This window comes from Canis lupus, chromosome 9 (assembly GCF_011100685.1).
Source record: "Canis lupus familiaris isolate Mischka breed German Shepherd chromosome 9, alternate assembly UU_Cfam_GSD_1.0, whole genome shotgun sequence".
Taxonomy (NCBI): Eukaryota; Metazoa; Chordata; class Mammalia; order Carnivora; family Canidae; genus Canis; species Canis lupus.
The window spans coordinates 3,152,035-3,178,790 of record NC_049230.1 but is presented as its reverse complement, the minus strand read 5'-3'; the positions used below and the strand labels follow the sequence as shown (position 1 = coordinate 3,178,790).

General features: G+C 59.4%; 1 protein-coding gene across 11 annotated transcripts in view; it reads right to left on the bottom strand.

Moving 5' to 3' along the window:
• Positions 1–26,756, bottom strand: part of RBFOX3 (RNA binding fox-1 homolog 3) — a 445,638-nt gene that overhangs the window by 73,957 nt on the left and 344,925 nt on the right. The window lies entirely within an intron of this gene.

The window sequence follows — 26,756 nt, the reverse complement described above, 5'->3', positions numbered from 1 at the left end:
TCCTCCTCTTCCTCCTCGGGCCTCCCCTCCCCCGCGCGGCGCTCCTCAGGAGGGAGGCATGCACGGCGCTGCCCTGCCCGGGCGCGGGTGCCGGGGGGAGCGGCGAGGGCGGCGGGGGAGCGGGCGCCCGGCACTTTGGAGCCGCCGGAGCCCTGTCTGCAAAGAGTGGTGCGTGTGCGTGTGAGTGCGCGCGTGTGCGCGCGTGTGTAGCGGTGGGAGGGGGAGTCCCCGGCGTACTCCAACATCAAACAGAGCCCCGCACCGAGGGAAGAGGATGCGATCGCACGCTTAACCCCTCGCCCGCCGGCGCCCTCCCGGGGCCCCCGCGCGCCCCCCGCCCGCGCCCGCCGGCGCCCCGATCCCCGCGCCCCGCTCTGCCCGCTGCGGAGGGGAGCGGCTCCCCGGCTCTGCGGCCCGACCGGAAGGCGCTCGTCCTGCCTGGCGTTCCGAGAGGCGCCGCTCGCAGGGGAGGCCGGCTCGGTGGCGGTGGCGGGGATGTCGGTGATGTAATGAGGGCATCTACGCAGAGGCTTCCTAGCCGGGGAACGCTTCTCGGCTGCCCGGAGCTTGGAAACCCGGCTGGAGCCCCCGGGAGCTTCCCCTGCCCGCCCGCGCGCCCCCCGGACCCCGTGGACACCCTCGGCCTGGCCCAGGCACGCGGTCCCGTGGATATTTCACAGGGGGCGGGGGCGGGGACAAGGGGCACCGGCCACAACGCGTCCTCCCCTCCCCACAGCCACACACGCTGGACCGGGTGTTCACACACAATGCAGCAGGAGAGCCCATGTGCCCACCCCCGGGCCCGGCGCCGCCTGGCACCGGGCCTGACTGTCCCTACGCCACCACTGACACAGGTGTGTGTGCCTGTGTGTACCCGCACCCGAATCTGCAGCTTCTCCAGCCACGCACACACACCCACCGGCCTGCCACGCATTCACACTGGACAGAGGCTCCTGACCAGGCGCAGTTAATCCAGGACAAGCCGCAGGTGAGCCTGGCTATGAGGGCCAGCCAGTCAGCTACCTGCCACCGTTAGAGGTAGAGACAGCGGGGCGGGCGGGGGGACACATACCTAACCTCTTGCCCCCCTTAGGCACGCTCCTCCAGGAAAGAGCAGAGTCCCATGAATACCCAGTACCACTTCTGGACTCCCCCATTCTATCTAAAGGCCCCTGGGCTTCTTTCTCTCACTTCTGAGAGCGAGCCCCACTCGAGGGAAGGAGGGCTGGGACCGCCTTGTAATGGGAAGACCACCGGCCTGAGCATCAAATGGAGGCCCCTTCACCTGCTGTGTGGGTTTAGGAAAGTTTAGGAAAGCCTCTCTGGGCTTCTGTTTCTGTCCCTGCCAGGAGAGGCTGGGTGGTCGATGCCTGAGATGTCTTACTGCGCTCGCTAGAGCCTGTCTGGGAGGGCCGTTTAGGAGGAAGCGTCGAGGAGGGCAGAGGGACGGGGGTTGAGGATGGGCTCCCTCCCAGCACTGCTTGGGAAGCCGCTCAGTTTGGATGAGGCAGGCAGGCGTGTGCCCCTTGGACGCCCCTCTATCCGGCCCCTCACGTCCCTCCGAGCAGCCTGCAGTTCATCTGCCTTAGAAGGAAAGGGGGTGCAGAGTCTGGAAGGGAGGCAGGTGGCACCAGTGACAAGGGTCAAGGGAAAGACTGCAGTGGGAAGAGCGGCCCTGCAGCAAGTAGCTGCACTTGCTCCTTTTCTGGAGCTCCGCTCTGTGGTCCCCTCAGGGGTGGCACGCTCTGCTGTGGACTTGCACAGGCAGTCCCCCGCCTTTGGGCAGGACGGTTATTAACGTGTCTCCCAGAAGAGGCACCTGCCCGTACGGCCTGAGACAGTGGTGGGGTGGCTGGGTGCTGAGGCCTGGGGCTCTGGGGGAGGGGCACCTGGCTGGGCATAGCATCTGTGAGGGGAGAGACCCTGCAGAGGGCTGCCCTGTGGAGGGTGCCACCCCCTGAGTGCCTCCTGCCTCCCCAGTCCTGCTGCTCTGCGCTCCTGTCTCGGAAGCCTTCCCTCCTTCTGTTGTCGCTGCCCTGGCTGCTCCTATCCTGGAGGACACTCAGGGACCTGGGGCAGCTGTGTAGCATTCACCCCCAGCCCGGGGCTCTTCATCCACTCTCTGTGTGAATCATTCACTCGCTAATTTGCCGTTGTTACCAAACGTCTGCTGAGATCCAGGCTTTATCCCTCCCGTAAGAGGATTAGAGGATGTCCCAGACATCCAACACAGAGGAGAAACCCTCTGAGTGGACGCTCCTGCTTTTCCTTACTGAGAACCCACTATGTGCAGACAGGTGCTGCACCAGGTGCTGGAGCTACAGAAACAAAGTTCTCTGCCCTGGAGTCTGCTGGGGAAAGCAACCCCCTCCCCCAATGCAGCCTACTGTGCGGAGACCGGTGATGGCCCCAGGAGAGTGGGAACTCAGATCTGGGGTGAGCTTAGACATGGGGTGGGCTTGGGGAAGCTTTCCTAGAGGGAGCCCCCCGCTCTGTCACTGGCCCCCAGAATGCCTGCCTTGGTGTTGGTATGGCGTCCAGCATCCTTGCACCTGGTCATCTGCGGGGCCTTCCGGCCCAGCCACCTGGCTTCAGGCCTCACCTCCAGAGAGCGTCAGGCCCGGGGAGCATGTCTAGACACCTGCCTCCACCAGTCAGCTAATCACACCTGGGCTCCAGAGAGATGGAGAATGGCAAGACGGCGTTAAAAACAAAACAAAACAAAAAAACCCTCCAGAAGAATGATTTGAACAACATGTGTGTCTGGCTTATTTCTCAGGACAGTGGCTGTGTGCCCACCACCTCTTTCTTGTGCTGTGCCATGGGCTCGTGACTTCCACTTCAAGCCAATTACTACGACCTGACAAATCGAGGGAGGCCTCTGTCCACAGGGTGATGCCTTTGGGGGGGTTAGGCCACCGAATAGCCAAACCCTGTAGCAGAGCTGAGTGTCGGAAGGGCAGGCAACTTGCTGGCTGGGTTGCACAGCGTCGCCCCAATGCCTGGAAGAGCACCTGGCAGGGACGAGTGAGGCCCTCCCCGTCCTCACACCCACTTCAAGGCTCATCCTGATGCTGAGGTGGCCACAGTGGCCAGACGGGCTTGGAAGCCTAGGCCCTGAGGAGGCAAAGCTGCTGCAAAAAGCCAGTGCCCCAGGGTTGGGCTCCTGTCTGCTCGGGGTGTCAGGACCATCTCAGCTCTGTGGACCAGAGGAGAAAGGAGAGAAGGGGCCTGTGCTCCTCCAACGGTGCTCCTGGGAGCATCCCAATGGCACAGAACATGTCTCCTGTGATTGTTTCGAGTCTGCACCACCCTGACCGGTAGGAGCCCTGCCCTCCTCACCTGGGACCTCCTGGGCCTAGATAGCGCGGCACTACATTCTCCGGGTCCCCCGGGGCCCCTCACAGTGCTCCTGGGCCCCTGGTGCCTCCTGAGTGGTGGGTGGGGGAAGCCCAGGGGGCCCGGTGCTCTGCTGCCCCCGCTTTTGGGGTGAAGGAAGGCTGCACGCTGGGAAGGGCTGTCAATCCAGAGCTAATATTCACTACTTAAAAAAAGAGCCAAGGAAAAAAATATCCCGTTCGCCCTGAATCTGAGAAAGGCCTTGTTAGGGAGGCAGGAACTGAGCTGTAATTATTTCTGCGCTCCTGGGCACCACTATAAATATCAGGCAAGGAGGCACCTCAAAAGGTCTGCGTGGTTCCAAGGCTTCGGAGATCTCCTGGCTCCTTCCTGCCCCCATCCCCACCCCATGTCACCTTGCCTGGAGGAAGCCCTCCTGGGTGCAAGAGCTGCCCACCCCCCCGCCTTCCCCGTTTCCCACCCTCTCTGGGAGACCGAGGCCCCGTAGGCTCGCAAACATCCCCAGTCTCTCTGGCGTGTACCTCTGTGAAATGGGGACGTGGAGTCTCCTTGGCAAAGCACATGCCAACACGTGTTCGACGTGGCCTCTGTTTGTAATGAGAGGTGGGCAGTTCCCTAGTCAAACCATCTGGTGCGCTATCGCCCAATGACACTCCCCCCATCCTTTGGAAATACCCAAGGCCACATGTGGGTGTATTCCCGCAGGGAACACAAAGGCCGCGGTCCCTTTAGGTTGGGCCCCTTGGACGCTGCGGAGGGCTGAGTTACTCATGGGCATGCCCGTCTCCCATTCCGAGTGCCCAGGCCGGCGTCCTCAGCCTTCACCTATGCGGGGAGGATAGCCTGGAGCTTGGCAAAGGCGTGATAGGACAAGGGGTGAGCTCACCGTCTCCGGTTGCAGCTGGGCCTTAATCGACAGAGACAGCGTGCTCCATGCTTCCAGCAGAGCCAGAGCTCCCTGCCCCAGCCCCCAGGGTATTTGGCACAGGCCTGGACGTGAGCACTGGCATGGGCTAGGATGGGTGGGGCTCAGGGTGGGTCTGAGAGAGCTTGGGGCAACCCCAGAAGCCCCCTCCGTGTGTGAACCAACCAGACACCCACACAGCCAACCGAACTCTCTTTCAGGGGGACTCATACCCCAATTCCACAGCTAAGGGAACGGGACTAGGGTCGGGGGAGGCCCCCTGAGCTGCCGGGCGCACCTCCAACAGACCCCCTTGGGGAAATGTCACGGAGCTCCCTGTCTTCATGTAAAAGGTGGGAGCCTCCTCACATCCCCAAAGGTGACAGCTCCCCTATTTTGGGAGTGAGATGCTGTCTCTGCTTCCTCTTGGTGTGTCCAATTCACCTAGAAGGCAGAGAAGTCGGTGGGGGAGCCCCTCTGAGGAAGAGGATTGCCAGAGACCAACGGGATGGGAAGGAGCTGCCCTGGCTGTTGAGGCCACACTGGCCTCGTCCAGCAGAGGGCTCACTCACACCGGCCAGAGCCTCCCCTCTGTGGCCAGGCCAGTGAGGACGGGGTGCTGGAGGCGCTCCCCACCCGTGGGCACCTCCGCACCCCCCCCCCCACCGAGCCACAGAGCAATCGGCGGTGCAGAGGGGACACCAGGCCGGGTCCGGGCTGCCAGGGCCAGCACCCACCTTCCAGCCCAGCGGCAGCCCCTCCACACCCACTGGTGCTGTCCCCCTGGTCCCAGCAGACTGCAGCAGAAGTAGAAATCCGCGTGCAAAAGGAGTTTATTTATCTGTTTAATTAAGAGGCGCTTGCCAGCCACATTCGGGTCCATCGCCTCACTTACAGCCATGTCCCGGCAAAATTAAACATAATAAATATAGGGAGAGTGAAAGCAAAGGGCACACTCGAGATATATGGGCAAAGCCAGAAGTTGCACAGGGTTGCAGTTATAAGCACATCTTTCTTTGGCAAGTTCCCCTCCCCTCAGGGCCTGAGAACCAGAGGAGCGCGCTCAGCAAAGGGGCTGTGGGTGCCGTGCGACTCGGCTCTTCCCACTCAGTGCTGTTGCCAAGCTTTATTTATTTTAAATGAGCCCCCAGGACTTCTCCCTTCTCCTCTTCTGGAGAGGGGGAGAGAGCTCATCACAGAGCCATGAGAACATCTGAAACCAGCCAGTGCTGTGATGCTCTACCTTGGGGCTTGGTGGGTAAGAGGCCTCGGCAGCTGCAGCCCTGGAAAGCTCTTCGCAGGCTCCTGCTGCATCTGGGCCGTGAGCTCCTGGCAAGGAGGCGGAGCGGGCTGAGAGAGCTCTGGAGGAACAGATCTGCGCTCTACGGTGCCAGCTGTGGCCACGCCACCATTCAGGGCACTGGCCCTAGAATCCCACAGAAGCCAGAGGAGGAAGAGGAGTAGACTTTGTCTTTCTGTCTCTGATGTTAAGGCCTCAAGAACCTGAAACATTTGCTTAAACGTCCCAGGAATGAGAGCGTGCGAGGGGGGGAAAATAGATGGTGATTTATTATCATTATTGATTGCCAACCATAACAGCACCTTGGATTTGCTCAGTGCTTTCCCAACTTTTCCAACACGCCGTAACATGTCTCATTTCCCTGGATCCTCACAAGAGAGACGGGGAAGGTGGGATGATGCCCACGTGGTACCTGATGGCACTTCTAGGATCACAGAGGTGGCCCAAGGTCACCCAACTAGTTGGAGGCAGGGTTTAGGCTGGAAATCAAGCCTTCTGGCTTGCAGATTCACGCAAGCCGCTCGCTTCCCTTCTACAACTGTGCTTGGCTTGCGCGATCCTGTGAGCGTCCCCATCATTAGCCCTTGGCTCTCTGTCTCCTAACAGGATCAACCCCAAACCAAATCTGTTAATGTAATCGCCATTTGCAATAGCCTGGGCATTTACTAATCACACCACTGCTCGGTCTGTGCAGCAATTATCTTAAATTTTCTCTTTCTCATTAGGCAGGAGGTCGTGAGAACTCAGTAGGGTTGCTGAACCCTATGATCAAGCCAAGGAGAGAAGCTGCTATTGGACAGAGGAAGACCTTCTGTGGGTTTCCCAGCTGATCTGCCACGAGACGCTTGATTTCCTCCATCTCCTCATCCCACACCCTGAGCCTGGCCCACCACCAGGCGCCTTCCCATCCTGCCTGAATCTGTGCATGTCACCGTGATGCCCTGTGCCAACACCGTGAATGGCCACAGAAGAGGAGGAGTCCTGGGAGGCGCAGGGAGGCTGTATATTTGCGTGGAGATGAGTCTAGCTCTGGGCCCCACCGACGGAATGCCCGTGGATAGCTGGGTGCCCACGGCAGACACGACCGAGGCGAGCTGGGGCAGGGCTTGTGTTACAGGTTCATCACTGGCAGGGGTTGTGGGGCCAAGGGCGGTCTATGCAACTCACAGCTCCGGGCAGCCCACCCGGGCACAGCACTGAAGTTACCCTGGGCATCCCCCCCCCCCCCGCCTCCCCCCCCCGCCCCCCGCCTGCTGCCCTTCAGCACCAGGGACAGCTCCCGCCCCTTGCCCTCAGGTCACCCTCCTTCCCTGGAAGGGAAAACAGAGGGCTCCCCGGCATGGGCAGTGGAGTTGGAAGGGGACTCGGGCTCCTACCGTCCAGTCCTCTGCCCTCTAGCTGGCACTCACCGCAGCCTTCGGGGACAGGCGCTGTCTTCTTATTTTAATTTTTTTTTCTTGAAGCACTTCCACTGAGGGAGACCCTGACATCTCTCTGGGGAGCCCATCAAGATTTTTATCACCCTGACTGTCAAGAAATTCTGCCTTGAGTCTCAAACAAACCTTTCCACTTTAATTTCATTCAAAGGGGGAAGCCTTGAAGGAAGCCCAGGGGGAGCCTGGGCCCGCCGCCGAAGCCACCGTCCCGTCCTCTGACTCCTGGGAGGGGCGGCGGGTCACCCACCAGAACCTGTAGGATAAGGCTGCGTGCTCCAGGGAAGCGGCCCAACGGCAGCGCTGCGCGCTTCGGGTGTTGGACGGGGTGGACTGTGCGCCCAGGATGTGGGCGGCAGTTTAGGAACCTCCCGTGGCTGTGGCCAGCGCGGATTTGTGTCCAGTTCAGTTAGGACTGAGCTGAGGAAACATGGCCCAGGGCTCCTAGGCAGCCATGGAAAGGGGGGGTCAAGGTTTGTTCTGACATCCACAGCGGAGGGGGCTGAGCTGCCTGGGGTAGAGGTGGCCAGAGCCCACCCTTGTGTTTCCTGCCTCTTTCTAAAGCTGGCAATTGAAACACTTGGCCTCTTCACTTTACCATTAGTTAAAATAAATCTTACTTAGCAGAGAAACCACTGCCCCTTCCTTCAGCCTTGGGGGGAGGAGAGGCCACAGAGGGACAGATGCAGCACAGCCGTGTTAGGAGGGAGTGACGGCCACGGAGTCACCTGGGCCCAAGGACTGTGAAAGTCAGGTGCTCTGAACTCTGAGCGAGTCTGAAAGACTGAATCCAGCATCTGCCTGTAGCCCCAGCCCTAGCACTCAGCTAGTTAAAAAAAAAAAAAAAAAAACCAGCCTCGAGCCTCAGGAAGCAGAATGTGAGGGGCTGGCATTCCATGCTTCCTCTGCCCTTTCGTGCCCCTTAGAGCCAAAGCATCAGCTCATTAAAAGCTCATTAGGAGCCCAAGGCAGCAAAGGCCCAGAGAGGCAGTGCTGTCCTGGCAAAGCGCGTGGCCCAGGGGAGGCGGGTGCACTGTGTCAGGCGGCCAGTGCCAAGCTGCAGACAGGAGCTGAGTGATGGAGCAGGGAGGCGGCCAGTGGTGAGAGGTGGGGGCGCGGGCGGTGGGGGCTGGGAGGTTTCTCACACGGAGGAAGCCTCAGCCTCGTGGGAGCAGAGCTTGTCCCAGGACCCGCAGGGGTGGGGACAGGCCTGCCTGCCGGGAAGCAAAGGAACAGATGCTCACCCGAGGACCGTCTTCCCCAGGCCCCCAGCACGAGAGAGGACCAACGTGGGGTCCTTTCTCAGGCTTTGAGAGGAGTGAGCCAGGCCAGGGAGGAGGGAAGGGTAGGCAGGACCCTGGCTCGTGTCGGCTGCGCCTGGCAGCTCAGAACACACGTGGGGAAGTTGTATGAATTGCTGCCCACTGTGAGTACAATGCAGCAGAGAAAGGGGCAGCGGATGCTGCTTGTTTCGTTAGACTCTCTAAAGGTTGCCAAGAGCAGGGGAAGCAGGATATCTCTGGGGGAGGCACGGGGGCCTCGGGTGTGAGCCTTTTGGAGGCCCCCACCCCTGCTGGCCCTCCACCCTTCTGCTCCCTGTCACACCCGGGAGGGGGGAAGCCCTCCTCGTTGCTGATCTATCCTAGCACTGGGGTCCAGCACTGTTTGGCATCAACACAACCCTCCAGTTCCAAGACACAAGGTTTCTGAGAATTCACTGGCAAGGAGGTTTGGGGAAGGCTGGCAGCGCTGTGCTGTCTTAGCAGCTCCCAGGCTTTCCTCCCGCTGAGAGTTGCTGCATTAGGATAGGGGGAGCCGTCTGTGCCTTTTCTTACTTCCCTAGGATGCTGTGACTTTTGATTCCTGCTCGATTAATATACAGCCAGCAGAGACTGTATTTAAGGCAGCTTTAATTCTCTCAGGTCACCAAAGGCAGGGGCAGCAAAGCTGCAAGGAGCCAGCCCCGCAATAGATCAAACACTGGGACCTTCAAATCGCTCCGTGGCCCAATTTCTCACCGCTGCCGCCGCCTGATAACCCGCCCAGCCTGGAGCCAATAGCCCCCTTTCTCTAGGAGTGGGGACGGGACTGGACTTGGCAGCGGGGAAGGAGCTGGAAGGACGCGGCTCCGGGCCCTGCAGCACCAGGGACAGCTCCAGCCGGCCCCACTCGCCAGCCAGAGCCAAGGCCCCCATGGGGGCAAATTACCTCACTGTGGCATGGGGGGGGCGGGGGGGGGCTGGCACTGCTGACGGCACCTTGCACGGGAACATCCTCCCCAGCAGAGGAGACCCCCTTGAGACCTTGCACTTTCTCACGGTCTGTCTTCAGTTAGACTGTTCTCATTCTCTGACCACCTGCAACCCCCTTGCCGCCCTACTCCCTCCACCCCCCAAGGAGAAGCCGGGTGCTCTTAGGACTACCTGGTCGGGGTCTCTGCAGCTCCCTGGTCCCTGTGGCTTCTGCAGGGCCCCACAATTTCCTTTCTGGCTCAACTCATCCCCTTACAACTTGCCTCATTAGCATCTCCTGAAAGGCAGGCTAATTTCTCTGCTTAGCACCTGGGTCTTCACTTGCTTGGCGGGAGGTGGGGAGGAGGGTGGAGGGGGTGGGGGGGGGTGCCTGTGTGACTGCCATTTCCTCCGTTCCTCCAAAGCATCTTTTATAGACCTGGTCCGTGTTGCAATTCGGGGAGGCACCGTGGAGCAGTACAATGCGGGAAGATTACACTCGGAAGCCAGGCTTGTAAATTACCTCCCGGTGGGGGCGGGGAGCGCGCCCGTGAGCGGAGGACCCCGTGTGCAAAGCCATTCTCATTTAAGAGCAGGATCTTCCCGGATCAGACTCTGATCAATCCTTGCTGCCACCAACACGCCGTATATTAGGAAGAAGCGTTTGCATGGAAGTTGAAAGAAGCCCCAGACCCACCTTCATACGCTCACCACCACTGCTGTTCCATTAGGATTTCCTCTAGAACTAGCCCCCGCTGGATTTATTCCCCCACCTTCTCCCCCCCACACACCCCCCACCGACTCTGCCTCCATCCACTTAAAAATATCGTCTATAGATTTTCAAATTATTGTTACACTTTCTAAGAGAAGGATGCGGTGGTTAAAAATTAACAGCAAATTTATAGGAATTCTATATGGCAATTACAGAATTATAATGAAGTGGCTGCCACTTGGCCGAGTGTGGGTAATTGGAAATCCACGCTGGGAGACCAGAATCTTTACTGTATTGGAATTGTATTTTTGAGAGTAAATGCCGTGGAGAGGGTCAATGGAGGCTTGAGCTGGCCGGGTTCTTCTCTGGAGGACGGAGCAGCTGGTTCAGTGCCTGTCTGGAGGCGGTTTAAAAGGAGAATCACTTAAGCTGGCACACGGTAAGGTGGCCAGACACCAATGGGGTAAGTAGGTGTTCTGGGCTGGGGTGGGCAGCCCTGATGCCTCCCAACCTGGTCCGGAGAAGGCGGGAGAGAATATGAAGGAGAAACTGTCATCACCAGCAGAGCAAAAGTGATCATTGAGATGGGGACAGAAGGCAGCCCTGGGAAAAAAAAAAAATCTGGTGTTCTTTCCATCTGGTGGATCAATTCTCCTTGTGAAAAAGAAGTGGTAAGAGAAAAATCGGACGGATCACTTTCTCAAGACACCAACCTCGTCCGTGTTCCACACGGCTCAGCCTTCATGCCTATACCTGCGTTGGCAGAAATGGATGTGAGCTACTTTCTCCTCTTTGCTTCTCTTCAGGATCCCAGGTGCCACATGGCCTACGGGGGCTTCCAGTAAGGAAACTCTAGTCCCCAGAAAGGGAATTCCACCCGGAATTTGGGTGCAGATTGCCTCCTGGTTCTTCAAGAGCTTCCCCTGGAGCTGGTATCGTCCGACACAGGATCCATGAGGTCCCGTGGGTGCAAAACACAAGCTGGATTTCAAAGACTCAGCACCACGAAAAGAGTGAAAAATAATTTGTTTATCTGATTACTTGTTGAAACAGTGATATTTTGGATATGCCAGACTGAATAAAGTATATTGTTATAATTCGTCTCACCGGTTTCTTTTCACTTTTTAAATGTGGCTACGGGAAGGGGACGTGCGGACACGTGTGGTTTTGCACTGTACTTGCAGTGGGCGGCACTGGGCTCATGCGGGCGTCTCCACACTCAGCCCCGGCTCCATCGTCTCATTGTTGTCATGCGGCCTGTGACAGCCGCTGGCCTGCGGTGGGATGCAGAAGGAACAGCAAGCTGGGTCTCTTCTTGGGGTGGGGCCCCAGAGAACGCAAGTCTGCGCTGGCAGGAAGTGCACACAGACTCCCCCACCCCAAACACAGATGTCTGGCAACGGGGTCTTGCTTCATTTGACCATCGGTTTACTCCATCCTGATGTCTGGCACTGAGGTCATCGTTATGTCCCACCACGGCGGCCCCCACAAGCCCAGGAGCCAACAGTGGCTTTCCTTCTTGGGTCTCCTGCCTGCCCAGGACTGGACGAGGAAATGAGCACTCCATGCACTGCTCAGCTTTGGGGCTTCACTCATGGCTGGCACTTCTGCCTCCCGACCTGCACTGGGAGAAAAGCGTCCCAGCAGCCAGCTCCCACGCGGCTGAACTTGTTTGCATTCGGCTCCTTGGGTGAGCGTATTGATTTTCCTCTCCAGTGTAGAATGAGAGGACTTGGAAATTCCAATCCGGTGATACAGGCCATGGCAATAATTATCGTCATCATCCTAGTGTTTTGGACAGATCGGTTCCCAGGCATCCAGAATACCCTCAGCCTCATTGTACGCCCCAGCACCCCTCCACCCCCTGCCAGAAGGGAGGGAGAAGGAGGGAGGAGGATGCATCTCATTCTTCCCATTTCAGTGGATGGAGAAGAAACAGAGCCCTTTTCTTGAAACAGAGATTAGAGGGTGTCCCAGGGGGAAAGTGGGACCCAGGATGTGGGGTCTGAGTCACTGCCCTCTTCTTGAGGAACAAAAGCAGAGCTGAGCTTGTAGGAAAATCCCCTGTCTCCTGCTTTCCACCACACACACACACATACAGCCTCAGCCCTTCTGGAACCCTCCACCAGCAGGAAGTGGTACACACTCAGGCTTGGAAGCCACCCGGACCTGGAGGCAAGCCTACTTCTGCCCTGACCAGCCATGTGACTCAGAGCAAGCGACTCAACATCTTGAGCTTTACTTTCTGCATCTATAAAAATGGGACAGCAATATCTCCCTCAAAGGTTGTGGGGATGGATTCAAAGACATTCCGTATACAAAGGAGCTGGCACACAGTAGATGCTCAGTAAATCATGCTAATTAATTCAACAAATATCTATTGAGTGCCTAAAGCCGGGCTTTGTTCTAGGTCCCTTCTCTCTGCAGTGGCCAGATGAGTTTTCTTTCTCTCCACCTAGCTGGGCCGAATTTGCTCCGATCATCTCCCAGGCCTTTGTACAGAAAGTACAGTTAACTCTCAATTATCTATGCAAATGGAGTGGAACGTTCCACTGATAATTCAGAAAGAGCATAGAGTCCACAAATATTCTTATTTGAATTTGAAATGCATTATGCTTATTTTTGCATCGGATTTACCTTCCTAATTACTGTTTGTTCTGGCTTATGCTCAAACTTGTTTGCATTCTCAGAACTCACACTGGTTGGTGGTGAGGGGTGCGCCCTAGAATTACGCTGGTGGAAACCAGCCGCAGACCCACCCCCGGGGAGGACTCATGCGTGCTGAGAAGGACGCCGTGGATGCCAGGGCTCCCTCTTGGTGTCTGCTAAGCCCAGGGGGAGGATGGAAGAGACTTTAGTTTCTGCTTCAAGGCTTCTGCCTACGCCGGGGGGTTGGCCATAGGGGGGCAACGGGGCCACCCTGGATCCCATGAGCTGTGTTTTCTCCCCCTGTAGGGGCAGATGCAGAGATGAGATGTGTACCCGCTTGCAGCTGTCCCTTGGAGGGGTGTCCATATTTTGTTCTCTGTCTCTCCTGGGCTTATCTCTCTGTGTCTCTCCCTCTGTCTTTTCTGTCTTTGTATGTGTCTCTCCGTCACTCCCCACGCCTTCCTCCTGGTGCTATTTCCAGCTCCTTTCTCCCCAGGGCAAACCAGGAAACAGATATCTCTTTCAACAGACGTATCTTCCACGCGCTGAGGCAGGAGGCCCTGTCTTTGCTCTGAACTGTGCTGGTGGCCGAGGCGGTTGTATCTAACTGGACACCCGTCTTTATGGCCCTTCCATGACCCTTGGTAAGTCGGGGAGGGAAGGAGAAGACACAATGCATCTATCTTCCTGTCCCCTCTTTCCCACACATGTCCCCCAACGTAGGGATCTCCTGGTATGGGGGGGCACATCTTGACCCTACACAAGGCCACCAGGACAACACGTACCCGTGACTTTGGTATGTGCTTCCGATTTTCCCAGCATGCTAAGTGATTTCTCCATCTGGGGCCTTGTTCTGTGTCAGGAGAGTGTGGGGTGAGCTGTCATCCTCAAGGGTCATGGGCGGCATGCTTGGCCATCCTCTGCACTGGACCAGACCAGAAAGCCAGCTCCCTACGTGGCTGCTGCTTCCTCAGGGCTTCCTCCTTGTGTCCACACCCTGCCTCCTCTCCATCCACACAGGGCCCAGGGGTACCTGGGGGTGGGGAAGCTGACTCCGATGTCCTTCCAGCCTTCAGGGGCTACAGCGCAAGGCTACAGTGACATTTGTGTGTCCTGCACTCCAGCTCCTGAAGCTCATTCCTATATGTCACCTCAATGCACCCCAAGCACCCCTGTGAGATGGGACAGTTAGAGCAGGGGCAGCTGAGGCTCAGAGAGGCTGATGGGCTCCCTGTGCCCCCCTTTAGCCTGCTGTTCAGCCCTCTGGCCACTCCAGGGTGATTTTTAGGGGAGCCAGAAGCCCCCTCTGTGCCTCTGAGCTAGCTATCTGGAGCCTCACTTTCTACAGTTCTCCAGGGCTAAGATACAAATCCACTCCCACAAAGATGCTGAGCACACGAAGCTGAAAAGCATCTGCGGCTCAGCTGTGAGGCTGTGAATGAGGACCAGTGCCCAGGGAGAGGAGGAGCAGATCTAGGAGACCCTGGGCCAGTGGAAAGTAGGTGGGGGGCTGTCCCCGTGGAGTGAGACCCTGCAAGACAGGGGATGAGAAGACGTGCTGTAGGGTCTGATGGGCTCACCCTGTCTTCTTCTCTCAAGGAAGCTAGTGATCCCTGCTGCAGTCCAGCGCCAGCCATTCTGGGGAACCCACCCCCACCCCGTAAGCTGGTGTGAAGCAGCCATGTCCCTCAGAGGGCTTCACACCTGCTGTGCCACTCCCTCGTCTCCCTCCTATAGCTCCCCCGCAGCAAGGGTGGGCAGCACAATCAGGACAGGAGTGCGCCTGGGGGCTGCACCACGCTGAGCTGCAGGGAGAGGGAAACCAGCCTGGTGAGAGTCAAGGGGCAGGTGAGAGCATCTTGAGTGTCTGAACCCAACTGTAGACTCTGAGACGTCAGTGGCCTCTGGGTCGGGACAGGTGACTCAGAACTGCCTGGTTGAGGCCCAGTTCTGAAAGTAAGTAGACGCCCTTAAGTAAGTCTCTAACGCCTCAGTCGGAATTAAGTAAAAGCAAAGCTCTAGCTCCTCCACTGCACTACCACGTGTCACGCACTCAGCGGTCCCGGGCGGCATGTGGCTGCCGTCCTGAATGCAGACACCAAACATATCCACGGCTGTGGAAAGTTCGACAGGACAATCCTGCTCTAAAGCTTTCCAAGTCGGTCTCCTTATCTGTAAAATGGGGGCGGAAAGTACCCAAACTACTGCCCCAGGCTCAGTGAGGTGGCAAATGTCCAAAGCGTAGTGTGTCCTAAACAAAGCAGCCTCACGGTGGTGCTCAAGCCGTCAGCGTTGGAAGTGGAGAGGAACGCTGGAGGGCTCCTAGAGAGTGGCAAGCCCACGGGGCACGTGCTCTTGGCCACGGCCAACCCAGTGGGTCAGAAGACGGGGCTCCAGGGGGAGATCCAAAGCCCCCGTATCGATCAGCAGGTACCGCGGTCGGCCGTGTCTCTAACGCTGCCTCCGATTCCAGAAGTAAATATTAAGAAAACGAGGAAACAAGCACCACAGACGGAGTCACCCAGGGCCTGGGGCATAACCGATGGGGGCTGCTTCAGCAGGAAGGGGCAGAGGTGCCCCCCAGGAGGGTGGCAGTGAGGGAGCAGAGCCCTGGGGCTCTACACCGTCTGGCTCTTGCTGTACCCGAGAGGGGCAGGGAGCTGCACCATGAGGTTTCCCCGGGCATGTCCACAGGGAGTTACTGAAGCCAAGAAAGCTTTGCTGGGCTGGCAAAATCCCACACATCAACTCGACGAGAAAAAAAACCAAAAGGGAACTTGGCATGGAGAGCAAGTTTTTGTCAGGGGAAGGGGACAAAAACCCAGAAAACTGCCCTGCCCCGTGAACGGGTCTGAGCCCCTGAGCCCCCGCCTTATGCAGAGACCAGTTGCAGAGGCCATGCGGGGGAGGACAAAGCCACCCATGCACCCTTGGGCGTCTCTGGAAGCGGGCGGCTGGGCCGGCCACGTCCCTAGTCCCTCAGGAGGAGCCCACCCCCGCCCCCGGGTCTCCACTGCCTTCAGCGCCTTCCTCATCCGTTCCCTCACACCTCCGTTCTTCCTAAGACCCCACACATCTCTCTTCCCGTCCTCTCCCAGTTTCCCTGAAGCATCACCTCTCTTCCCGCCAAACAAAAACAAAAAAGTGCCGCGTAAAACCACGTTGATCGGCCCAGCGGTAAGTGGAGCTGAGAGGTGCTGTCCTCACGGGGAGCCCTTCTTCCTGCGCAGGGGCATTCTCTCCCACTTTCCATGTTGGATACACCTGCCCTGTTTGGGCTCCAAAGTCAAGGGGCCGAGAGAGGGAATTCCAGAGACTTTTAAGGGGAATATGGGGAGGCGAGTGGAGTGGGAGAAGCAGAAGAGGGGAATCGGGGGCTCTCTTGCTTCCTCCGGCACTGGCGAGGGCCAGCTAGCTCTAGCGGCTACGGGAAGCCAAGCTTTCCACCCAGGGCACAAGTGGGGTTGGCAGGGGATGGCGAGCCCAACACAGGCCCCCCCCCAAGACCCCCAGGGTGGTCATTTCTGTCCACCCGCTCCAGAGATTTCCATCATTTCCTAGAGCAAGGACAACGCTTTTGCAAGACGGTCACAGTTTTGCACTTACACAGTCCTCCCGCCCCCTGGAGACGTCGGAGGTGGAACTCCTGTCCCTCGGTGCTCCCCCAGGGCTATGCTCATGTCTCTGCCCCTCACCCCTTCCCCCACGTGTCCCTTCCTCCCCTCACACTTTTCTGACTCCACTGGAGGCCGGGCTGGGGGGTGGTGGTGGGGAGGCTGATGGGGAGCCCGGGGCGGACTCGGGCACACTTCCTAAAAACTTTTCTTCAGCATTCAGACCTCCTCTGCACCTCTTCCCCTGCAGCAGACGACCCAGATGCTCTGCTTCAAACCAACGCCACCTCCTCTCAACAGCGGCTGTCTCGTCCTCCTCCCCTGCCTGCTTCACGGAGCTGTCACAATCCTGGGGTGATGACACACGTCTCTGAAACATCAGCAGTCATTACTGGGAGAATGCCCTGGGTCCCCTGGGTACTCTCAGAGGCACTGACAAGACTTCCCTGGCACAGGGACTGGGGTGGGGCAGGGGCCAGACAGGGGAGGACCACAGAGGGAGAAGCGTCACCCCCCCGGGGCCCGTCTGAGGTGTGACGAGGTGCTTCTCACTGTCTAGCTGACAGGGACCTCTTGTCCCCATGAACACGGGGAAGCCTGGGGGTCAGAGCACTGCTGGAAGGAGAGGCGGCCCCAGGAAAACACTGGGGCTGCATCCAGGGTGCCACGTCCACGCAGTGTCTCCAAGTCCTTTCCGCTAGGGCAGAGCTGTACCGTCTGCAGAGCCTTCACCAGCACCGTCTCAAGTGATTCTCGAACCCCCTTGGGAATGGTTATTAATAACCCAGCACTACACGTGGGAAGAGTGAGGCCCAGGCTGGGGACTTGCCCAAGGTCTCCCAACTTGAGCCCACGCATCAGACGCATCCCACGCCCCACCTCCCACCCATCTGTTCCCCCCAGCCTTTGCCGCGGCAGCGGGCTGTGCGTGGCTGTACGCTGACAGCACCTCCCCTTGCCACGCTGCATGGCTTCTACTCTCTGCCTTCGGGCTTTTCTGCTGCTGGCTTTGGGGACGCCTTCGGGAGCCCTCGTGATGCACGGGCAAACCCGGAAGTGCAAAGAGGAGCCATCCTTGACCAGAGGATAATGCTGCTTCTTTGCTCCTCTGGTGGATTCATTTCTAGCTCCTCATCCGCTCCCTCTGGGGACCATCCGGTTGCCCACAGTGGCCACCAGCTCAACGACATGCCCCTGGATTGGTTCTCCCTCCTTCCCTACGTATCATCCCCGGTGCCCCTCACCTCTGTGCTCTTCCCCCAAATACAGTCCCTGCCTCTCAGCACCTCTCCCAGGGCCTGGATGATGGGGGGGTGGGGGTAAAGTCCCTTAGGAAGGGGTCCTAGAGCTGAGTGGCCAAAATCAGACACTGCTAAGAAGTCCACTGCTGGTGCCAAATAGGCTCCTGATAATCCCTGGCGACCCCTCACCCAGCATGGGTGACCCCCGCCCACTACCAATCACTTGAAGGAAGCGAGGGTGGAGGTCCCTATCATACTCCTGACCATTTCCTCCACGAGGACCAGACGGATCGCGGCGGCGGATGGTGAGCCAGCAGGCACCTAACCAAGCCTCCAGACACACACCGTAGTGCTTCTTCACTGGAGCCAAACCAACACCGCCTCCGCTCCTTGGGACGTGGTCACTGATACGGAAAATGTGTTCTTGCCCACCCCTGTCGGTAAAGAGGGTTAAAAGCGCTCTGCTTTGATGAAGGAAGCACAGCAACGCACGCTTACTGTCTTTCTCCAGGGCTGTCCTTACCCTGTAGCCGAACGTCATCGCCATACCTGCAGGGTCTCCGGTGGTGGTTCTGACACTCCAGAGAACAATCAGGCTCGCCCTCCGCGTTGAGGGGTCACGCTGGTTGGTTCAGATGGGGGAGGAGGAGGGAAGGACGCTGAATGCCCCAGGACACACGGAGGCCAGGGGGCGAGAGAGGAACGCTGGGAAGATCCGGGGCGGGCCGCGTGGATGAAGTATTCAGAGTCTGGGGCGCTCTGGGACACCACCTTGGAGTTTAGGTAAAGGCGCGGTGTTGTGTCCCATCGTTCTCCTACCAAGGAGGGGCACCACCTCAGTGGCCTCCCTGGACCTGCAGGCCGAGTACATATGTGTCTCCAAGGGCTACCAGGTTCGAGGAGGTCCTGGAGCGAGACAGGGCTGTGCAGCAGGCCCAAGACACAGTACAAAGCTTCCGTACGGGCTCATCCCCAAAGGAGACACACGGCGCTGACCCCCGAGGGAGGCTGAGGCTGGCTGCCGCCTCCAAGGGTCTGTGATGGGTTGGACAGACACAAGAGGCGGATGGACTCTTGCATCCCTTCAGCTCCCCCTTTCTGCTCAGCCTCTGCTGCAGCCATCTGTGGTCCCGGGTGTGCCCTGATGGCCCCTTGCCTCACACCTCTCTGTCCCCACCGCCCCCAGGCCCCCAGCATGTGGGATGTCTGCAGGAAGCCACGCAGGAGCAAACCTGGGGGTACTTGCCAGTCAATGGCCTGTGGCACAGCCTTGCCAACGGGCTACGGTGGCCAGGGGTCCACAACCCTCTTCTCTCACCCCCTCTGTGGACGGTCGGGAGTGCACCTACACGGCTCCCTGGGTGGGGGGGGAGTCCCCCCAGGGTTGAGACCCCTGCCCTGTGGGTGCCCGCACTCATCGCAACCACCAACCCCAGATCAGCCTCCCTCCTTCACTCTTCCCAGCGCCCGTTCCTCAGATCACTTCCCAAAATAAGCCTCCTGCACATAATATCTTATTCTTAAGCTCTGCTTTTTTGGGGGGGGGTGTGGGGGGAACTGGAAAAATCTAGGCTAAGACAGCCAAGATTTAACCCAGAGTTTCTCATCTCAAGAAGAAAGAGCCACGCGAACTTTTTCCTTCTCCCAGTCTCCCTAATGGTATCGATTATTTAAAAATATTTGTTGGGTTAGAAGTGCTTCTTACTTTATAATTAGTAGCGTTGGGTTTTTTTTTTTTTTTAATTAAGAAAAGAGAGCCAAGGATGAACAAGATTATCACCTGTGACTAGTGATCTTGCACTTCGGGATTGGTAATTACCGGGGCTCCTTCCCCCACCATGGTGACGGGCACAGAGCGAGAACCTTTCACCACCCGTATTTATTGTTGTTTCTGGATCTGAGGGGGCCCTCGATTCACCCCCTGCTCACGGGCTAAGGCCGGAGTCTGTATCTCTGGTCAGAAGTGCCCTGGGTGCTGTACCTTCCGGACTCCTCCCCGCCCCCCTCCCCGGCAAGGCTGGGCTGCTCCCGACGTGACGTGCGGTTGGCCCGTGTGACTTGCAAACTCAGCCGGGAAGCTTCCCAGGACGTCCCCGGTGACCGGGCCATCCTGGGACCCTGGGCCAGTGCGGCGTGAGGTCAGCCCGCGGGGCGAAGGAACCCGGGTTTTCTCAGGACGTCCCCAGGAGCAGGACGCTCAGGGGGAAGGGCTCCGCTCACGGGCCTGCCCGCGTGGCTCTCCCTCCCTTGCAGCCGCGGGGTCCTGAGCCAGGCACCCCCTCTGTAGGGGGACGTCTGTCCAGTGTCAGTGCTGCCCTCGGGGGAGCATCCGACTTCATGGGACGTCCTCCCAGTGTGCACTGGGCCCCAGCACCCCCGTGTGTGTTCTCGCTCTCTCTCTCTCTCTCTCTTCTTTCTCCTTTTCCGACTCAAGCTCCTTCAAATCCAGCCAATCTTGCCCCAGCTTCGGGGAAATGATTATTTATCTAGTTATGGGATGAATCAACGTCTTGCCTCTGTCAGTCAACGGGGCGGGCTGCACGTCAGGCCGTGGAGCCGGGCCCGAGGGAGGTGGTGTGGCCGCTCGGGCTGGGCTCGGCGGCCCCCTCTGCTCTCATCCCACCACCGCACCGCCGTCTCCGTCCTGCAGCTCCAGGCAAAGCCTGGTTACCGCCACTGCGAAAAGCTGCCCTGACGTCTGCCATAACCTCGTGGTCACCCGTAACCACAGCCGTGACCTTGTGGGCGCAGTGGGGCCAGGGCCAGGGTTCCCCTTCTGCAGGTCCTGCTCTGCAGCTCTCGGGACAGGACTTCCTGCCCACCCGAGTGTCTCCACCATGTTCGCACCGGTCAAGGGCAGTCCAGCCAACCGGGGGTCCTGACACCTGCCAACAGAGGGGAGCCTCGGGCTCCGTGGGGGCAGGGGCTGGGCTGGGGGCATTGGGACGGGCAAGACACAAAGGTACCGGCTTCCCTTGTGTTGGGGTCTCCAACCACCGGCTGACTTCCCCTCTCTTTGGACCACTTCCAGCTTCTGGCTGGTTCCCCTGAGTGGTCTTTGTCTGAAAAGACAGCAGGCTGTTGGCCTCCTCCCGGGAGGCAGGTCCCACATGAGCAGAATCGAGTGGCCTGGAATGAGGGATGCCCCTTCCCGGTGCCTGAGCGAGGACCATCCCCAGCCACGTCCCTGGGCTTGGGGCTGCTCATGCTCCCTTAGACCCTGCTCCTACCTTGCCACCAGGCGACATATCACCCTGCAGCCCGAGTCGGGCTGCTCTCTGTCCACACACAGAGAGTCTCTCCCTCCTTCCACCCAGGCCACCCCCTTGGGTCATGGGCATCCATCCTGCGGGGGTCAATCTGTGGCACTGCTCCCGCCCCAGGGCAGGTGAGCGTCCTCCCTCTGCGTCTGCACCTTGCACCCGTGAGCGTGGGGAATGGCCCCACTCCTGTGCCCAGCGACCCACGCAAGCATGTGCTCCATCAAGGTATGGCCGGTGGACACACGGCCAGGGGCAATGTGTGCTGGACTCGTGTTGCCCATGGAAGGACAGCATTTCCACGGTGCAGGGAGGGCCCCGGGCAGCAAGCGGGACAGACGGACACAGCTCCCCCTGCAGCTGAGACAACCCCCAAAGCACATGGGCTGGGAACTTGGAGGGAGACTGTTCCGTTAACTTTTACTCACTCCCTCCAATTTTTTTCAGAGTTACACCCCTCAGCTTCTTCCTCTTAGCCCCACCGTCTCTAGTTCTCCGTTGCCCCCTCTGAGCTTTATCTCTACGAATTATAATTTTTACTTCGTTGTAATCAGGTGTCCTACTTTTTCACTTAATGATATTTCAAAGACACTTCCCCGTGTCGAGTCTTCCTGCGCATTGGGTTTAAAGGCTGCACGATATCCCATCGAGTCGCTGCTGCGTAATTCACTTAACTATTACCTGACGGCCAGACACGTAGGATCTAGCCAGTGGGGCTGCTTCTGTGGCTATAAATATCTCGATACTCCAAGCTTTTTTTGTTTCTGGCTTTGAGTTATTTCCCGAGGAGACGGTCCCCAGAGTGGGATTATGGAGTCAAAGGGTCGGGTCGTTCTTGTGTCATTCTCCCAGGCTGCCTTTCAGGAAGACGGGGCTGAGGCGGGCGACGTGTGAGCGTGGACCTGCCCCGTCACCTGCGCGTCTTGTGCCCAGCTGGGTGTGCAGGGATGGAGAAACGCTGCGGGACGCAGCCTGGGCTTCTGGACACAGACTTTCAGAGGTTGCCCGGCCCTTTGCCAGGTCCCGGGGTCCTAAAGCAGCCCGTGTGCCCAATGTGGTGGAGCAGGGGTGGGGGCTCATGGGGGTGGGTGGACGGCAGCTCCGGGAAGGAGGTTTCCCCACGGGCAGAGGGAAGTGCGCCTTGGGCCTGTCCTGTCTGTGTCCTGTGGGGGCTGTGGCTTCGGGCACGTGGGAGGCTCAGGGCCGAACCGAGACTCTCCCAGACGCCACAGCCCTACTCTGCCCCTGCCAAGGCCAGCCTGTGCCGCATCGCCCCACTCGCCCTCCAGAGCTTGAGGGATGCTCCAGATCCCAGCTGCTGACGAGCAACGGCTGGAGGAAGAGGAATGGGGGTCCTTAATCCCAACTTCTTTCCATAATTAAGTTTTGAAATCACAAGGAGCGAAACCCTGGTTTTGGCAGAACAGATAGATGGGCTCCAGGGGGAATGCTGGCATGTGGTCCCGGGGACGGGGTTGGGGGGGCGGCCCTGCCAGCAGCTCAGGGCACCCCTGTGTCCCGCCCTGCTCCTGGGGTCACATCCCCAGAGGACTTCAGGCCACGGACACCCTGAAGTGACAGTTCTCTGCTCTGGCAGGGCCGTGTCCTGGCCGGGCCCCAGTTCCGAGTCCCTCTCGCCAGGATTTACTTCCCGCTCTCGGGCACGGCGTCTACGAACGCCTTCAGCAGAACCAGGGGCAGCTCAGATGGCCAGGCTCGCCTTGAAAATGCTCCACGGCGCTTGCCTGGGGCGCTGCTGAACCCTGACATCCGCTCATTCCCTTGCTCAGTACCTGCGCAGGGTGCCTGTGCCGTACCAGGCTCACGGCTGGGCATCCAGAGGAAGCTCTGCCCTGGGAGGGCCTGGACACGTGGCAGCCCTCGAGGCCTGGCCCCCCGCGGCCTTCAGGGACAGCCAGCCAGCAGCCCTCCCTGCTTGAGTTCTGCTGCATTTTGGGAACCGACAAACGCCAGAGGGCATGGCCTCGCCTGAAGCTCCAGGACCAGGGCCGGCGGGGCTGGGGGTGCCGGGTGGAAGCTCTGTTGACCAGGAAGGCTTCCAAGGCTCTAGACTCCTTGGGCCTCCCCTGCCTCCTCAGGGCTGGCATGAGGGTCCTCTTGCCTGAGGTTTGCCCTCTGCCTTGTAGCCACGGGCCCCAGCGGAGGGGTCCGCGGCCCAGGAAGCCCACTCCCCACTCTTCCCCACTGAGCGCTCCCCCTCCGCCCCGGGCTGCTCCCCAATTCTCCTCCTGCCAGGTCTTGCCCCCCCGACCCGCTCCCTGTCCCACTCTTGCCCAGTCACGCCTTGTTCTTCATTAGATGCAGAGATTAGATTTCAGAGCAACCTGCTTCTTTCAGCAGAAAATCCAGACACCCTCCTCCCCAACCCTATGGAGCATGGCTGCCATCGTGTCCTTACTTCCTGGCTCTTTGGGAACTGCGGTCTCCTGTGGGCCCCAATTCTGTTTAGGGGGCTGGGAAGGGTGAGGATGGGACAGGGCTGTGAACAGGAGTGGGTCTCCCCCGCTCCCAGTCTCTGGCTCCCTGCCACTTCCTTGGGGCCTGGACATGGATGTCACCTCAGCTCCATTCCAGACAGGAACACTTGAGTAATGGAAATGGGACAGAGTCCCCCGTTTCTCCTGTGAGCACGTTAGGGCCGGCGGCGGATGGGGGGCAGGTAGGTGGGATGCATCTCCCCCGCCTGTATGTCCCAGGGAGGATGAGAGGTGTGGGAAAGGAGCAAGTTCACGGTCCAGAGGCCATCGCACTCAAGCACACCGAGCATCTGTCTTCATCCACCGGTTCGGACAGTCCCATGCTATCTACCTGCGACACCTCCCAGGGCCCTGTACATAGTGACTGCCAAACTGGGCAATGATGGCAGAAGGCAAGGGCTGGGCCCTGTCCAGGGGCCACTGGGGTCGGCATGGCTCAGGGCGCAGCTCCCCTCCCTCCCTGGTTTACTCCTGCTTGTTGTTTCGTGAGGCTCCCCCGACCTTCCACGGCGAGGGACACTGCACCTCCACCAGGGCTGCCGACCACCTCACACCCAGGACGTTGTATCAACGGGTGACCTGGCACTGCCAACAGGTGTAGATGGGCTCCTACTGCCTCCCAGCCCCGGGAGCTGAGGCACTGGGAACATCTGTGCCCCGGGGTGGGGGGTGGGGTGGGGGGTGGACAGGCTGTTGGTGTCACCACTGGATGGTGCAGCAGCCCCAGCACCCAAGCCCGGGCGTCTCCCACACCCTCCCTGCCCATCTGCACCCAGCACTGCCTGCAGTGGGGATTGTGGATGAGCTGGAAGCTTCCATGTGGGTGCCGCCTGCATTGTATGGGCACCAGCCCACGGACTGCCACGGCAACCAGACCTGTTTCTGCCCTTGAAAGTGGCGCCAGGGGCAGCTGGATGGACGAGCGTCCTGAAGCCCCTCCACAAACCACGCCAGGGTCAGTCTGTGTCCCACGCAGCCCCCGCACACCCAAGGCACGTGAAGAAATGGGATCCGGGGGCTGCATGTCTTCCCTGATGGCCTCAGGCGGAGCTGGGGGCGGGGCACTCCTTGCCAGCGCTTTCCTAGCCAGGCCTGGGCCCTGCCCAAGTGGCCTCTCCGGCGATGCAGGGGGCCGGTTCCTACCCCATCTCCCTCACCACTTGAAAACGCCCGCGCGCCTGTGGCTGGCATGAGCGAACACTTTGCATAATGGTTTTAATAAAACCAGACATTATCCTGTAGGTGCCTCACCCAGGAGCGCCCATCTCCTCATTAATTAGACAAGCTCCCCCGCTGGCCGAGGGGAAAGGCGGCCCGCAGGCAGGTCTAGGGGACCCTGGGGCTCTCGGCCTTCACAGCAGGAGCCAGGTGTGGCCAAGGCTTGAGAAAAAGTGTTCAGGCCCAGAGAACACCGCCGCCCAGCCTCCTTGGCTGGAAGGAGGAGAGGAGGGAACGCCAGCCAGGCGGGGCTGCAGCCCCGGGCGCCCTGGGCATGCGCAGCAGGAGGGGCACCTGTGTCTGCCTGGGGGTGCTGCGCTGCGTCCACACCGGCTTTTCAGACTCCAGGGGGTGCCCATCCCGAGCCGCTGGGGAGACAGGAGGCCGGAGACCCAGGGGCCCCCAGATCCCAGGCCTCGGGAAGGGAAGACACTAAATCCTCATTATAAGGCTTTTTAAATGCACAGACAGGATATTAGCGTTTAAACAGCTTCTATTACTCTAGGGCAAACTTTAAAAAACATAATATTTATAGAAAACCTCATTCAGCGCGCCCTGTTTGCTCTTTATTTCTCCTGCAATTACTGCTAATTTGGAGAGTTTTGCTTTGGCATCTCCGCCTGTTGCCAATTACGCAGCCACCCACCGGCCCCCCAACCCCAGCCTCTCCCGCCAGCCAAGCCACGGCTGGAGGACCCAGCCCGGCTCCCAGTGTCCTATTCCTCCTCTGCCAGCCACCCCTCCAGCTGCTCACACACCCTGGGCCACTGTCTTTCTCCCCAGACCATGTGTCTGACCACCCTCTGTCCCAGGGGCGCGCATCGCTGAGGTCTGGCAGCCGCGGCCGCTGGTGTTGCTGGACCCTCACCTGGCACGCGGCCGCCCTTGTGCACCTGTGAGCTGAGCCCAGCAACAGTGGGAGGAGAGGCCGGCGGGGGGCACCGCATCCGCTCTGGGCCGCGGCCCCACCAACCACCAGGCCACATGGCACCCCCGGCCCCATGCTGGGGCCTTATGGAGGCCGCGGCTCTGACGGTGCCCCTGCTCATGCTCAGTGATGGCAGGCGTTCTGGTACCCGAGGACAGGCCGCCACCACCCTGCCTGCCCCCTTCTTCCCTCCTTCCTTCTTTTCTCCATCCATCCATCCATCCATCCATCCATCCATCCATCCATCTGCTCACAAATGTTTGCTGAGCTCCTCCCCAGCCAGGGCACATCTAGACGGCATTGCACACATCACCTGCCCACACTGCCAGCCTGGGGTGCCTAGCAAGAGAGAATAATAGGTCAGGGCTTAGGGAAGACCCTGTGGGCCCCACCAGGTACACAGGGTTGGACATCAGACATGGACCAGAAGATGTGGGAGGGCAGACACTGCAGGAGCGCATGACCCAAGTGCAGGAAAGCCTCTGGAGGAACAGAAGTAGTTCCAGTCCTGGCTCCACCTCGGGCGGCTAAGGGACACTGGACACCTCGGCCAGCGGTCTGAGCTTCCTCCTTGCACATCCCGTAGGGTGTGGGTGAGGAAGGTGGACCCAGGCCACCGTCAGCATAGGCCCGACAGTGGGCCCACAACAGGGAAGCCGGAGGAAGCTTCTGCAGGAGGAGATGTGTCCTTGAGCAGAGCCCAAGTGGGTGAGAACAAGAGGACGTCACGCCATCCCAGGGACCCTGTCCCTTCTTCCACTGTAATGGGCGCGGAGTACATGACCCATCTCTGATTCTCCTCCAGCCTGCCCAATGGCCTGGGGACCTAGTCTATGGAGGAGCCACCTGGAGCTCAGAGAGGTCTGGTGACTCCTTGGAGTCACACAGCTCTTGAGCAGTGGAGCAGGGTCCCAGGCCAGGCCTGGGATGCAAAGGCCCCGCCCCCGGCAGTGGGCCCCCTGCTCAGACCCGGCGGCCCTCCCACCCCAGGCCCCTCTGCCCCCCTTCTCGGGGGCCGCTCCCCTCCAGCTGGGCCCCCACTCAGACCGTCCGAACACAGAGATGCCCCCAGAGCCGGTGGCAGGCCTCGTGCACAGAGCAGCAGTGAACCTCATGGCCAGGCACGGCTGGTCCAGCCTTACCACAGCCAGGCCCCCGGCCCCAGCTCATCGTGGACTCTCTCCACAGCCAACTGTGGGCTGCAACTTTGTCACCTTTAAGATTGTCCCACGTCCCCTTGAAACATTGTGTGCAGAGCATGGGAAGCCATGCGGCCAGCTGGGCCCACAGCGCAAGGCCAGCTGGGGAGGCCTGGGAGGGATGGATGCACAGGCCTTCAGGGGTCACTCTGTGACCGGGCCCCGCCCCGCCCCTTGGAACACACTCACTCATTCATTCTAGCGCACAA